Raw genomic sequence first — 15,750 nt, forward strand, 5'->3', positions numbered from 1 at the left:
ATACGCAAATCAATCAATGTGATACACCATATTAACAAGTTGAAGGAGAAAAACCATATGATCATCTCAATAGATGCAGAGAAAGCTTTCGACAAAATTCAACATCCATTTATGATAAAAACCCTGCAGAAAGTAGGCATAGAGGGAACTTTCCTCAACATAATAAAGGCCATATATGACAAACCCACAGCCAACATTGTCCTCAATGGTGAAAAACTGAAACCATTTCCACTAAGATCAGGAACAAGACAAGGCTGCCCACTCTCACCACTCTTATTCAACATAGTTTTGGAAGTTTTAGCCACAGCAATCAGAGAAGAAAAGGAAATAAAAGGAATCCAAATTGGAAAAGAAGAAGTAAAGCTGTCACTGTTTGCAGATGACATGATACTATACATAGAGAATCCTAAAGATGCTACCGAAAAACTACTAGAGCTAATCAATGAATTTGGTAAAGTAGCAGGATACAAAATTAATGCACAGAAATCTCTGGCATTCCTGTACACTAATGATGAAAAATCTGAAAATGAAATCAAGAAAACACTCCCATTTACCATTGCAACAAAAAGAATAAAATATCTAGGAATAAACCTACCTAAGGAGACAAAAGACCTGTATGCAGAAAATTATAAGACACTGATGAAAGAAATTAAAGATGATATAAATAGATGGAGAGATATACCATGCTCCTGGATTGGAAGAATCAATATTGTGAAAATGACTCTACTACCCAAAGCAATCTACAGATTCAATGCAATCCCTATCAAAATACCACTGGCATTTTTCACAGAAGTAGAACAAAAAATTTCAAAATTTGTTTGGAAAAACAAAGGACCCCGAATAGCCAAAGCAATCTTGAGAACGAAAAACGGAGCTGGAGGAATCAGGCTGCCTGACTTCAGACTATACTACAAAGCTACAGTAATTAAGACAGTGTGGTACTGGCATAAAAACAGAAAGATAGATCAGTGGATCAGGATAGAAGGCCCAGAGATAAACCCACGCACATATGGCCAACTTATCTTTGATAAAGGAGGCAGGAATGTACAGTGGAGAAAGGACAGCCTCTTCAATAAGTGGTGCTGGGAAAACTGGACAGGGACATGTAAAAGTATGAGATTAGATCATTCCCTAACACCATACACAAAAATAAGCTCAAAATGGATTAAAGACCTAAATGTAAGGCCAGAAACTATCAAACTCCTAGAGGAAAACATAGGTAGAACACTCTATGACATAAATCACAGCAAGATCCTTTTGGACCCACCTCCTAGAGAAATGGAAATAAAAACAAAGATAAACAAATGGGACCTAATGAAACTTCAAAGCTTTTGCACAGCAAAGGAAACCATAAACAAGACCAAAAGACAACCCTCAGAATGGGAGAAAATATTTGCAAATGAAGCAACTGACAAAGGATTAATCTCCAAAATTTATAAGCAGCTCATGCAGCTCAATAGCAAAAAAACAAACAACCCAATCCAAAAATGGGCAGAAGACTTAAATAGGCATTTCTCCAAAGAAGATATACAGACTGCCAACAAACACATGAAAGAATGCTCAACATCATTAATCATTAGAGAAATGCAAATCAAAACTACAATGAGATATCATCTCACACCAGTCAGAATGGCCATCATCAAGAAATCTAGAAACAATAAATGCTGGAGAGGGTGTGGAGAAAAGGGAACACTCTTGCACTGCTGGTGGGAATGTGAATTGGTACAGCCACTATGGAGAACAGTATGGAGGTTCCTTAAAAAACTACAAATAGAACTACCATATGACCCAGCAATCCCACTACTAGGCATATACCCTGAGAAAACCGTAATTCAAAAAGAGACATGTACCAAAATGTTCATTGCAGCTCTATTCACAATAGCCCGGAGCTGGAAACAACCTAAGTGTCCATCATCGGATGAATGGATAAAGAAGATGTGGCACATATATACAATGGAATATTACTCAGCCATAAAAAGAAACGAAACTGAGCTATTTGTAATGAGGTGGATAGACCTAGAGTCTGTCATACAGAGTGAAGTAAGTCAGAAAGAGAAAGACAAATACTGTATGCTAACACATATATATGGAATTTAAAAAAAAAAAATGTCATGAAGAACCTAGGGGTAAAACGGGAATAAAGACACAGACCTACTTGAGAATGGACTTGAGGATATGGGGAAGGGGAAGGGTAAGCTGTGACAAAGGGAAAGAGAGGCATGGACATATATACACTACCAAACGTAAGGTAGATAGATAGTGGGAAGCAGCCGCAGAGCACAGGGAGATCAGCTCGGTGCTTTGTGACCGCCTGGAGGGGTGGGATGGGGAGGGTGGGAGGGAGGGAGATGCATGAGGGAAGGGATGTGGGAACAGATGTATATGTATGACTGATTCACTTTGTTATAAAGCAGAAACTAATAAAAAAAAAATAATAATAATAAAAAAAAAAAAAAAAAAAAAAAAAGACTATCTCTACTTAAAACAATCATGATGACACCGATAAGACCACCACATGACTAATATCAAGATGATTGTCAGAGCTGCCTGTGCTTTTGTGCATGTAGCCCCCTCTCTCCACCTATACACCCCTGAAACTCCCATTTAAAAGTTCTTGCTCGCTAACTGGCTGGGCAAAGGGGCTTTTGGATATGAGTCAGTCTTCTACCCAGGTTGCTTGGCTTCTGAGTAAAGCAATGTTTCCTTTCCTACCAACATTTGTCTCTCAAGTTTTGGTTTTTGAGCAGTAAGCAGCCAAACCTGAGTTCAGTAACAGCTACAATGGAGAAAAGACAAAGAGGTTCCAGTTCTCATGGTCCTCACATAGTTGCAGGAAAGAGAAGTAGTAACAAGCAAACAAATATATCTGACAAGGACTATTTTCATAATGTTGGAGATTTCACCTTAAAGCTCATACGAGAAGGACACAGTCAATTACGCTGCTCACACTATACCCTTTGGAGGGTAATTATATTGAGTGGGTAAGTGTGTGAGTGTGTGCATGTGTGTGTGTTCCATTATTGTAATAGATTCATCACTTTGCTATGAATTTGCAATTTGGTCATACCATCTCGTAACAAACCAGCTCTAGTTTCTCTGATTAGCAATATGTGAGGCATTGGAAGAGACACAGAGCAGGACACCAGGTGAGATTCATCTTTGTCCTCCACACACTTGGGATCTAATAGTGGAAATAGGTAACTGTTGACATAATGATGGCAGGAGAAAAAATGTAAGTCCAAGAGGAGAGGTGAAGTCCAACTATTATGAAAGCATCGAAGCCCAGGGTTGTCAAATGACTTGACCGAAGTCACACAGCTTCTCAGTGAGAGCTAAAATCACAGCAACTGCTTCCCTACACAACCCCAGAATGTCAAACTGACAGCACCAGCATCTTTCAACAGCCCCAATATAGGATTATTCCCTCCTACAGGGTTTCCTCTTTGCCTGTAGATCCAGGTTTAACAGAGTCAGTAGCAAGAACAGTAAATTGAAAGTTAGTAGGACTAGACTCTGCTGGGAAATTTGATAAATCCTTCACCTCTGTTTCTATTTCTGCATCTTCAAAATGAGGCAACAAGATTGAAACCAATAATCCATCCTGTGGGGAGGAGAACTAGCGATTTCTGACGTCTTATTTTACACAAGGCCCTGCATTAGATCCCATATTACATGTGTCATTTAATCCTCATGACATCTCGGTGTGGTAGAAATTACCCTCATCTTGCAGATAAGTGAATAAGTTAAAAGAGGTTAAGAACCTTGCCCAAGATCACACATGTGCAAGAGCCAGAGATCAAAGGCAATCTCTCTGCTCCTACCCTCTGTGCTGCTCAGCACCTAACCACTGGAATAAGTTGAGCTCCTTATTAAAATGGTACCGTGCAGGTCTGAGACATAAGAAGCAGCATCAGCCATGTGGAAAACCCTGCTACAGCTGTGAATAAAAGCCCTTGTTGGAACTTTAATTTTAGGACTTCATCACTAAGATAATGTACTTTTTATAAATATGTGATTTAAATTACTTTTTCTTCTAGTAACTTGTAGTTCTAAGAAGTTTCCTGTAATTATACCCAAATAAAGAACACAGAGAGAATAACATAAACTTAAAGGTGAAGGAAGACCTAAGAGAGAAGTGTTCTGCCTGGAGAAGAAGCCAGAGTTTGTTAAATATTCACACAGGCCAAAGGCACTCTCCACAAACCAACTTCCGTCCTTCCCTCGGCAGCTCCTTCCACCTTCCTGCTGTCCTGCGTCAATGCTCCTTCACCCTGCTCTTCTCACACCATTTAACTATCTAGTTATCCTCATACTTTTTCTGCTGCACTCCTGCTTAAGGGCCCAGAGTATCAGAGGATAAAGAACATTCAGAGGCTGATGTGATCTAAATAAACATCACCAATTACAAGCTGTGGGATCATGAGAACTTTCTTTCAACCCCCTAAGCCTCAGTTTCCTCCACTGTAAATGGAGAACTTGAAGTCTCCCTGTTTCCTATGAGATGATGGACAGGGATGTGGGGACACATCTGTGGTGTTTACAGCTGGGGAAATATTCTCTCTTTGCAAAACCAAAATCTCACAGTAAGAACCAAGCACAATGGGCATGTCATATCCACTTCCTGTTGCCCATCCTCAGCCGTCTGTACATGGGAAAGTAGGTAGCCAGGCATGGTGAGAGGAACACTTGTTTGCGCCTCTTAAAAATGGCAAAACCAATACAGCAGAAATTAACACAATATTGTAAAGCAATTATACTCCAATAAAGATGTTTTAAAAATATATGGCAAAAGCTACTCTGGAAAACTGCCTACCCAAGAAAACTTTAGATCTTTTAATATGACTAGTGAGGGGGCGCCTTCAAGATGGTGGAGGAGTAAAACATGGAGATCACCTTCCTCCCCCAAAATACATCAAAACTACATCTACATGTGGAACAACTCTTACAGAACACCTACTGAACACTGGCAGAAGACCTCAGACATCCCAAAAGGCAACAAACTCCCCACATACCTGGGTAGGGCAAAAGAAAAAAGGAAAAACAAAGACAGAAAAATAGGGATGGGACCTGCACCTCATGGAGGGAGCTGTGAAGGAGGAAAGGTTTCCACACAATCGGAAGCCCCTTCACTGACGGAGATGGGTGGTGGTGGGGGGCAATATTCGGAGCCACGGAGGAGAGCGCAGCAACAGAGGTGCAGAGGGCAAAGCAGAGAGATTCCCGCAGAGGATCGGTGCCGACCAGTACCCACCAACCTGAGACGCTTGTCTGCTCATCTGCGGGGTGGGTGGGGACTGGGAGCTGAGGCTCGGGCTTTGGAGGTCAGATCTCAGGGAGAGGACTGGGGTTGGCTGAGTGAACACAGCCTGAAGGGGGCTACTGCACCACAACTAGCTGGGAGGGAGTCTGGGGAAAAATCTGGACCTGCCTAAGAGGCAAGAGACCACCGTTTCGGGGTGTGCGAGGTGAGGGGATTCAGAGCACCGCCTAAACGAGCTCCATAGATGGGCACAAGCTGCGGCTATGAGTGTGGACAAGAGAGACGGGCATGAAATTTTAAGGCTGCTGCTGCAGCCACCAAGAAGCCTGTGTGCAATTACAGGTCACTACCCATACCTCCCTTCCCTGGAGCCTGTGCAGCCCACCACTGCCAGCGTCCCGTGATCCAGAGACAACTTCCCCGGGAGAACACGCAGCATGCCTCAGGCTGTTGCAACGTCACCCTGGTCTCTGCCGCTGCAAACTCGCCCCGCATTCCCTACCCCTCCATCCCCCTGACCTAAGTGAGCCAGAGCCCCCTAATCAGCCTTTCCTTTAACCCCCTCCTCTCTGGGTAAAGAACAGACACCCTTGGGCGACCTATATGCAGAGGTAGGGCCAAATCCAAAGCTGAACCCCAGGATCTATGCGAACAGAGAAGAGAAAGGGACATTTCTCCCAGAAGCCTCAGGAGCAGCAGATTGAATCTACACAGTCAACTTGATGTACCATGCATCCCTGGAATACCTGAATAAACAATGAATCATCCCAAAATTGAGGCAGTGCACTTTAGGAGCAACTGTAGACTTGGGGTTTGTTTTCTGCATCTAATTTGCTTCTGGTTTTACGTTTATGTTACTTTAGTATTTTGAATTTATTATCATTGGTAGACTTGTTTATAGATTTTGTTTCTCTCTTCCTTTTTTATTTTATATATATATATTTTTTTCCTTTTTCTCTTTTTGTGAGTGTGTGTGTGTATGCTTCTTTGTGTGATTTTGTCTGTATAGCTTTGCTTTTGCCATTTGTCCTAGGGTTCTATCTGTTTTTTTGTTTATTGGGGTTTTTTTTAGTATATGTTTTAGCACTTGTAAAGATTGGTGGATGTGTTTTTGGTTTGGTTGCTCTCTTCTTCCTTTCTCTCCGTATTATTTTTTATTACTTTTTTTATTTTTAATGATTTTTTTCTATTTTAATAACTTTAGTTTATTTTATTTACTTTCTTTCTTATTCTCTCTCTCTCTCTTTCTTTCTTTCTTTCTTTCCTCCCTTTTCTTCTGAGCTGTGTGGATGACAGGGTCTTGGTGCTCTGGCCAGGTGTCAGGCCTGAGCCTCTGAGTTGAGAGAGCCAGGTCCAGGATATTGGTCCACCAGAGACCTCTCGGCCCCATGTAATATCAAACAGCGAAAGCTCTCCCAGAGATCTCCATCTCAACACTAAGACCCGGCTCCACTCAATGACCAGCAAGCTACAGTGCTGGACACCCTATGCCAAACAACTACCAAGACAGGAACACAAACCCACCCATCAGCAGAGAGGCTGCCTAAAATAATCAGTTCACAGACACCCCAAAAAACACCACCAGACTTGGTCCTGCCGGCCAGAAATTCAAGATCTAGCTTCATCCACCAGAACACAGATAGTAGTCCCCTCCGCCAGGAAGACTACATAATCCACTGAACAAAACTTAACCACTGGGAGCAGACACCAAAAAAAAATGGGAAATACCAACTTGCAGCCTGTGAAACATAGACCCGAAACACAGTAATTTAAGGAAAAGGAGAAGACAGAGATGAAGGAGCAATGTAAAAATCCACCAGACCAAACAAATGAAGAGAAAATAGGCAGTCTACCTGAGAAAGAATTCACAGTAGTGATAGTAAAGGTGATCCAAATCTTGGATATAGAATGAGGAAAATACAAAAAACGTTTAACAAGGACCTAGAAGAACTAAAGAGCAAACAAACAATGATGAACAACATAATAAATGAAATTAAAAATCCTCTAGAAGTAATATAGCAGAATAACTGAGGGAGACAAATGGATAAGTGACCTAGAAGATAAAATAGTGGAAATAAATACCACAGAGCAAAATAAAGAAAAAAGGATGAAAAGAATTGAGGACAATCTCAGAGACCTCTTGGACAACAGTAAACGCACATTCAAATAATAGGGGTCCCAGAAGAAGAATAGAAAACAAAAAAAGGGACTGAGAAAATATATGAAGAGATTATAGTAGAAAACTTCTGTAATAGGGGAAAGGAAATACTCAACCAAGTGCAGGAAGCACAGAGAGTTCCATACAGGATAAATCCAAGGAGGAACACATATTAATCAAACTATCAAAAATTAAATACAAAGAAAAAATATTAAAAGCAGCAAGGGAAAAGCAACAATTAATATACAAGGGAATGCCCATAAGGTTAACAGCTGATCTTTCAGCAGAAGCTCTGCAAGCCAGAAGGGACTGGCAGGACACAATGAAAGTGATGAAAGGGAAAATCCTACAAGCAAGACTACTCTACTCAGCAAAGATCTCATTCAGATTTGACAGAGAAATTAAAACCTTTACAGATAAGCAAAAGTTAAGAAAATTCAGCACCACCAAAACAGCTCTACCACAAATGCTAAAGTAACTTTTCTAGGCAGAAAACACAAGTGAAGGAAAACACTTACAATAATAAACCCAAAACAATTAAGAAAATGGTAATAGGAACATAAATATCAATATCTACCTTAAATGTAAATGGATTAAATGCTCCACGAAAACTGGCTGAATGGATACAAAAACAAGACCCATATATATGCTGTCTACAAGAGAACCACTTCAGTCCTAGAGACACATACAGACTGAAAGTGAGGGAATGGAGAAAGATATTCCATGCAAATGGAAATGAAAAGAAAACTGGAGTAGCAATTCTCTTATCAGACAAAATAAACTTTAAAATAAAGACTATTACAAGACAGAAAGAAGGACACTACATAATGATCAAGGGATCAATCCAAGAAGAAGATATATGAATTGTAAATATTTATGCACCCAACAGAGGAGTACCTCAATACATAAGGCAAATGCTAACAGCCATAAAAGGGTAATCGACAGTAGCACAATCATAGTAGGGGACTCCAACACCCCACTTTCACAAATGGACAGATCATCAAAAATGAAAATAAATAAGGAAACACAAGCTTTAAATCATACATTAAACAAGATGGGCTTAATTGATATTTATAGGACATTCCATACAAAAACAGAAGATTACACTTTCTTCTCAAGTGCTCATGGAACATTCTGCAGGATAGATCATATCTTGGGTCACAAATCAAGCCTTGGTAAACTTAAGAAAATTGAAACTGTATCTAGAATATTTTCCAACCATGCTATAAGACTAGATATCAATTAGAGGAAAAATATCTGTAACAAATACAAACACATGGAAGCTAAATAATACACTACTAAGTAACCAAGAGATCACTGAAGAAATCAAAGAGGAAATCAAAAAATACCTAGAAAGAAAGGACAATGAAAACACGATGACCCAAAACCTATGGGAAGTAGCAAAAGCAGTTCTAAGAGGGAAGTTCATAGCAATATGATCTTACCTCAAGAAACAAGAAACATCTCAAATAAACACCTAACATTACACCTAAAGTAATTAGAGAAAGAAGAACAAAAAAAAACAAAAAAACAAAAAAAAGTTAGCAGAAGGAAAGATGATAAAGTTCAGATCAGAAAAAATCAAAGAAATGATAGAAATGATAGCAAAGATCAATAAAACTAAAAGCTGGTTCTTTGAGGATACACAAAAAATTGATAAAGCATTATCCAGACTCATCAAGAGAAAAAGGGAGAAGACTCAAATCAATAGAATTAGAAGTGAAAAAGGAGGAGTAACAACTGACACTGCAGAAATACAAAGGACCATGAGAGATTACTACAAGCAATTATATGCCAATAAAATGGACAACCTGGAAATAATGGACAAATTCTTAGAAAAGCTCAACCTTCTGAGTCAGATCCAGGAAGAATTAGAAAATATGAACAGACCAATCACAAGTAATGAAAATGAAACTCTGAATAAAAATCTTCCAACAAAAAAAAGTCCAGGGCCAGATGGTTTCACAGGCAAATTCTATCAAATATTGAGAGAAGAGCTATCACCTATCCTTCTCAAACTCTTCCAAAATATAGCAGAGAGAAGAACACTCCCAAACTCATTCGCTAAGGCCACCAACACCCTGACACAAAACCCAGAAAAGATGCCACAAGAAAAGAAAACTACAGGGCAATATCACTGATGAACACAGATACAAAATTCCTCAACAAAACACTAGCAAGCCAAATCCAACAGCACATTAAAGGGATCATACACCATGATCAAGTGGGGTATATCGCAGGAATGCAAGGATTCTTTGATATATGCAAATCAATCAATGTGATACACCATATCAAAAAACTGAAGGAGAAAAACCACATGATCATCTCAATAGATGCAGAGAAAGTTTTCGACAAAATTCAACACCAAATTATGATTAAAAAACCCTCCTGAAAGTAGGCATACAGGGAACTTATTTCAACATAATAAAGTCCATATATGACAAACCCACAGCCAACATCATTCTCAATGGTGAAAAACTGAAACCTTTTCCACTAAGATCAGTAACAAAACAAGGTTGCCCACTCGCATCACTATTATTCAACATAGTTTTGGAAGTTTTAGCCATAGAAATCAGAGACAAAAAAGATATAAAAGGAATCCAAATCGGAAAAGATGTAAAACTGTCACTGTTTGCAGATGACATGATACTATACATAGAGAATACTAAAGATGCTACCAGAAAACTACTAGAGCTAATTAATGAATTTGGTAAAGTACCAGGATACAAAATTAATGCACAGAAATCTCTTGCATTCCTATACACTAATTATGAAAAATCTGAAAGAGAAATTGAGGAAACACTCTCATTTACCATTGCAACAAAATGAATAAAATACCTAGGAATAAACCTACCTAAGGAGACAAAAAACCTGTATGCAGAAAATTGTAAGACACTGATGAAAGAAATTAAAGATGATACAAATAGATGGAGAGATATACCATGTTCTTGCATTGGAAGAATCAATGTTGTGAAAATGACTATACTACCCAAAGCAATCTACAGATTCAATGCAATCCCTATCAAACTACCAAAGCCAATTTTCACAGAACTAGAACAAAAAATTTCACAATTTGAATGGAAACTCAAAAAACTCCGAATAGCCAAAGCAATCTTGAGAAAGAAAAATGGAACTGGAGGAATCAGGCTCCCTGACTTGAGGCTATACTACAAAGCTACAGTAATCAAGACACTATGGTACTGGCACAAAAACAGAAATATAGATCAATGGAACAGGATAGAAAACCCAGAGAGAAACCCATGCACATTGGTCACCTTATTTTTGATAAAGGATTCAAGAATATAGAATGGAGAAAAGACAGCCTGTTCAATAAGTGGTGCTGGGAAAACTCAACAGCTTACATGTAAAAGAATGAAATTAGAACACTCCTTAACACCATACACAAAAATAAACTCAAAAAGGATTAAAGACCTAAATATAAGGCCAGACACTATCAAATTCTTAGAGAAAAACATAGGCAGAACACTCTATGACATAAATCACAGCAAGATCCTTTTTGACGCACCTCCTAGAGAAATGGAAATAAAAACAAAAATAAACAAATGGGACCTAATGAAACTTAAAAGCTTTTGCACAGCAAAGGGAACCAAGAACAAGATGAAAAGACAACCCTCAGAATGGGAGAAAATATTTGGAAATGAAGCACCTGACCAAGGATTAATCTCCAAAATATACACGCAGTTCACGCAGCTCAATATCAAAAAAACAAAGAGCCTAATCCAAAAATCGGCAGAAGACTTAAATAGACATTTCTCCATAGAAGATATACAGATGGCCAACAAACACATGAAAGGATGCTCAACATCACTAATCATTAGAGAAATGCAAATCAAAACTACAATGAGGTATCACCTCACACCAGTCTGAATGGCCATCATCAAAATATCTACAAACAATAAATGCTGGAGAGGGTGTGGAGAAAAGGGAACACTCTTGCACTGTTGGTGGGAATGTAAACTGATACAGCCACTATGGAGAACAGTATGGAAGTTCCTCAAAAAACTAAAAATAGAACTAACATAAAACCTAGCAATCCCACGACTGGGCATATACCCTGAGATGAACTTAATTCAGAAAGAGTCAAGTACCACAATGTTCATTGCAGCTCTATTTACAATATCCATTACATGGGAACAACTAAGTGTCCATTGACAGATGAATGGATAAAGAAGATGTGGCACATATATACAATGGAATATTACTGAGCCATAAAAAGAAATGAAATTGAGTTATTTGTAGTGTAGTGCATGGACCTAGAGACTCATACAGATTTAAGTAAGTCAGAAAGAGAAAAACAAATACCATATGCTAACACATATATATGGAATCTAAGAAAAAGGGGGGGGGTCTGATGAACCTAGGGGCAGGACATAACGTAGAGAATGGACTTGAGGACACAGGGTGGGGAAAGGGTCAGCTGGGACAAAGTGAGAGTGTGGCATGGACATATATACTCTACCACATAGCACAGGGAAATCAGCTCGGTGCTTTGTGACCACCTAGAGGAGTGGGATAGGGAGGGTGGGAGGGAGGGGGACACAAGAGGGAGGGGATATGGGGATATATGTATATGTATAGCTGATTCACATTGTTATGCAGCAGAAACTAACACACCATTGTAAAGCAATTATACTCCAATAAAGATGTATATATATATATATATATATATATATATATATATATATATATATATATATATATATATATATATATATATATATATATGACTAGTGAGCTTTGGGCACAGAAGTCAACTGAGTCCTCGTTCCAACATTTAGTAGCTATGTGACCTTGAACAAGTGGCTTATTCTGTTTAGGTGTCAGTCTAACTTGGAAATAAAACCACTACTGGCCTAGCCTGCCTCACAGGAAAGGTGTGATGTCCGATGGCACCTGGGATATGAAGGCACCACTTATGTATTAGTCATAACTTTATAGTGATTGGAGCTGCCTGGGGGAAGAAAAACTCAGGAGAGTGGAAGGTAGATCTGTTCCTGCTCTTGGAAAGCAATTTACTTTTGCCCTCGAAGGCAAAAAGTCCGTCAGAATTGAATTTCTTAATAAAACAGAGGACTTCTAAGCCTTTTCTCACATCTATGTCAGTCTTGATTCTCCAAAGACAGTCTGAAACTCACTTCATAATTCATACCCTCTTCTTTTCTTTTATATGACTCTGATAAATGCAGCTAATGTAATTTCAAAATCCTTACAAGAAATGAAAATTACCACTCCAGTTACATCTTACTACATACAAGAAACTTAAAGTCAGGCAGTGTCTTATACATCCTTCCATCCCCAGTACTTAGCACAGTACAAAAACAGAAGCTCAATAAATAACTGCTGAATGAATGACTAAACAAAATCCCATATATCTATACAGGTGTGTGTGTGTGTGTGTGTGTGTGTGCATGTGTGAGTGTGTGTGTGTGCATCCTGGGCAATTTTTTTCAGAATAATTAGACATTTGAGGCCCCTAAGATTAAACCTTCACTTCTTATAGAACTTGCTTGAATATTTATTACAAATACAAAAATATTTTAACAGAATCAAGAATTTTTATCAGGTATATTTGATACACTTAAAGAGAGAGAAACATTAATCATATTGCTTACTCTAGTGTTCTTCAGCTTTTCATGTCTGAATTTCACTCCTTACAAATGTGTCCTCCCTCTATATCAAATACGTAGACCCTGGGAATTCCCTCGTGGTCCAGTAGTTAGGACTCCATGCTGTCACTACCAAGTGCCCGGGTTGAATCACTGGTCAGGGCACTAAGATCCCACAAGCCACAAAGCACAGCCAAAAAATTAAAATTAAAAGCCAATAGGGACTTCCCTGATGGCACAGTGGATGAGAATCTGCCTGCCAATGCAGGGGACACGTGTTCGAGCCCTGGTCCGGGAAGATCCTACATGCCACAGAGCACCTAAGCCCATGAGCCTGCGCTCTAAAGCCCATGAGCCACAACTACTGAGCCCACTGACCAGTGCACCACAACTACTGAAGCCTGCAAGCCTAGAGCCCGTGTTCCACAACAAGAGAAGCCACTGCAAGGACAAGCCTGCCCACTGCAATGAAGAGTAGCCCCCACTCGCTGCAACTAGAGAAAGCCCGTGCGCATCAACGAAGACCCAACGCAGCCAAAAATAAATAAAATTAAATCTTTAAAAAATAAATAAATAAAAACAAATATACAAACCTTGGCAGAGGAGGTAATACCAATACAGCCATTGCCTGTTGGGTATTGTAAGAATACCAACAATTCAACAGGTCACCTTAGAACTCAAGTCCCTAATAAATATAAGGACTTCATGCTGCAGATTTTAACTTTTATGAGGATGAAAAAATGAATAATGTCAATGGCAGGCCAGAATGTTACATGTTACACAATTTTATACTGCTCAAACCCAGCATCTGTTCCATGGAACACTGCCTCATATACTGTGTAGGAATGGAGATGTGGCCCTCATGGTACCTGTCTGAGTACAAAAGCCATTTGTCTATGTAGTGAAGGATGATGACAATATAGATATGGCCACCTTTTCATTGGAAAACCACCATGGCAATTCTTTATCAGAACAGTTTCTATACCAGCATCACTGGCTACTACATCACCAGATTTAAAGATGTCCAGCTTCATCCAGAGCTTTGCATACTTTGATGAGACCTATTCAGTGACACCTACCAGTTCAACTCACTTGCTGTGTGGCAACCTACATGACCTGAGTACTTCCTCTCCACCAAGGATGGAACTGTGAGTTAGAAAACCAATCCAACTTCCCTTACTTTTTAACTTCAATTTTTCACTTTTATTTTTAACTTACTTATCAATGCATCAGTAAAATTGCATGTTGGTATTCTCAACACAGTCTTCTAGTTTCTGTTCCCTTCTGTCCTATTCCTCTACTGAAAAAGTAAATTGAATAGCTCATTATGTCACCAAAGGAAGATATCAGATTCCAACTCTCACTTACGAGCTATAACATGTGAATAGGGTGTCCTGATATTAAGGAAATGTGGGCAGAGAAGAATCAAGAGAACACATATACTACAGTCCTCTGAGTGGGCAGACTTTTGGTTATGTAAATATAACAGGGTCCCAAATCTCTCCTGCGGTCTGCAAAGAAAATGTAGCTACTTTATTTGTTTTTATAATTGATTTAATCTTCCTAAGGTATTGGTTTATAGTAACGATAGAGGTGTAAGGATGGAGTTTGAGAGGGAAGGTTCTTTATCCTAACAGAAACAATTAATTAGAAACACTTTATGTAAATGTGTGATTGTGTTTTCCTTCATCAGTAGAACTTTTTCTAGTAATTATTTTTCTATTTAGATATTAAGACTCTACCTCTGCAAATTCAACCTCTTTTTCTTACCATCTTAAAGCCTTCAGTTATTCCATTTCATGAAAATTGCTTCTTGCAGGTGGATATAGACGATAAATGTATTATATGGATTAAAATTGCAATTATACTGTTGAAACCCCACTTCTAAAATCAAAACAACAAAAAAAATAGGCTATTCATTTTTCTCTAGATTTGAGGAAGGCAGATTAAAGACACATGAACATCTTAAAATAAATAATTTTATTTGTTGCAATAATAATTTCATCTTTTCAAATGAGTAAAGATTTAGAAATAGATGTTTTTCTTTGGGCTGCCCTGACAGTGTGTAGATTGGTAATATCAGCCCTCTCCCAACTGCCAATGCTCTCACACCGACCTAAGTTACATACACACTCACCTTTATCTTTAGGCTCTTCCCCAGAATTATCCTTTACAGGTCTTACTCCATCATAATCCTGCTTTCTGTCACATAATCTGAGTAGCTAATCCATACCATGTTAATATAATATTCTGATAAAAAAATAGTTCAGTTGTAACAGACTTACTTGGGCTTCTACTCTGGCCAAGATAGTGTATCAGGGACTGGATTTACTCTCCTGCCTGGAACAACCCAAAATAAATAAATAATAGTGGTTACCAGGTAACAAAATACAATAATGTCTGAAAGATGGGAAACAAGTGAAGTATGTCCTATATCAGCCCCAGATTACTGCCTGTAGTAATTTTTTAGGCCATGGTACAGGGAGGGAGACTCCAAGCAGAGCACAGTTGAAGAAGTAAAGCTGTGTTGAAGAAATGAAGCTGTGGGTCCAGGGAGATCAAGATGGCTAGGGCAAAATACCAAAATACAGGGCAAAATACCAAAGGGAAGAAAACTACACAGAGAGAGAGAAAACTATGGAGATATTCAGAGGGTTCCTTCCCAGCCTTTAGCTGAGTAATAATTAGCATAGGCATGTGAGGAA

The sequence above is a fragment of the Hyperoodon ampullatus genome (genome assembly GCF_949752795.1).
Source record: "Hyperoodon ampullatus genome assembly, chromosome: 5".
Taxonomy (NCBI): domain Eukaryota; kingdom Metazoa; phylum Chordata; class Mammalia; order Artiodactyla; family Ziphiidae; genus Hyperoodon; species Hyperoodon ampullatus.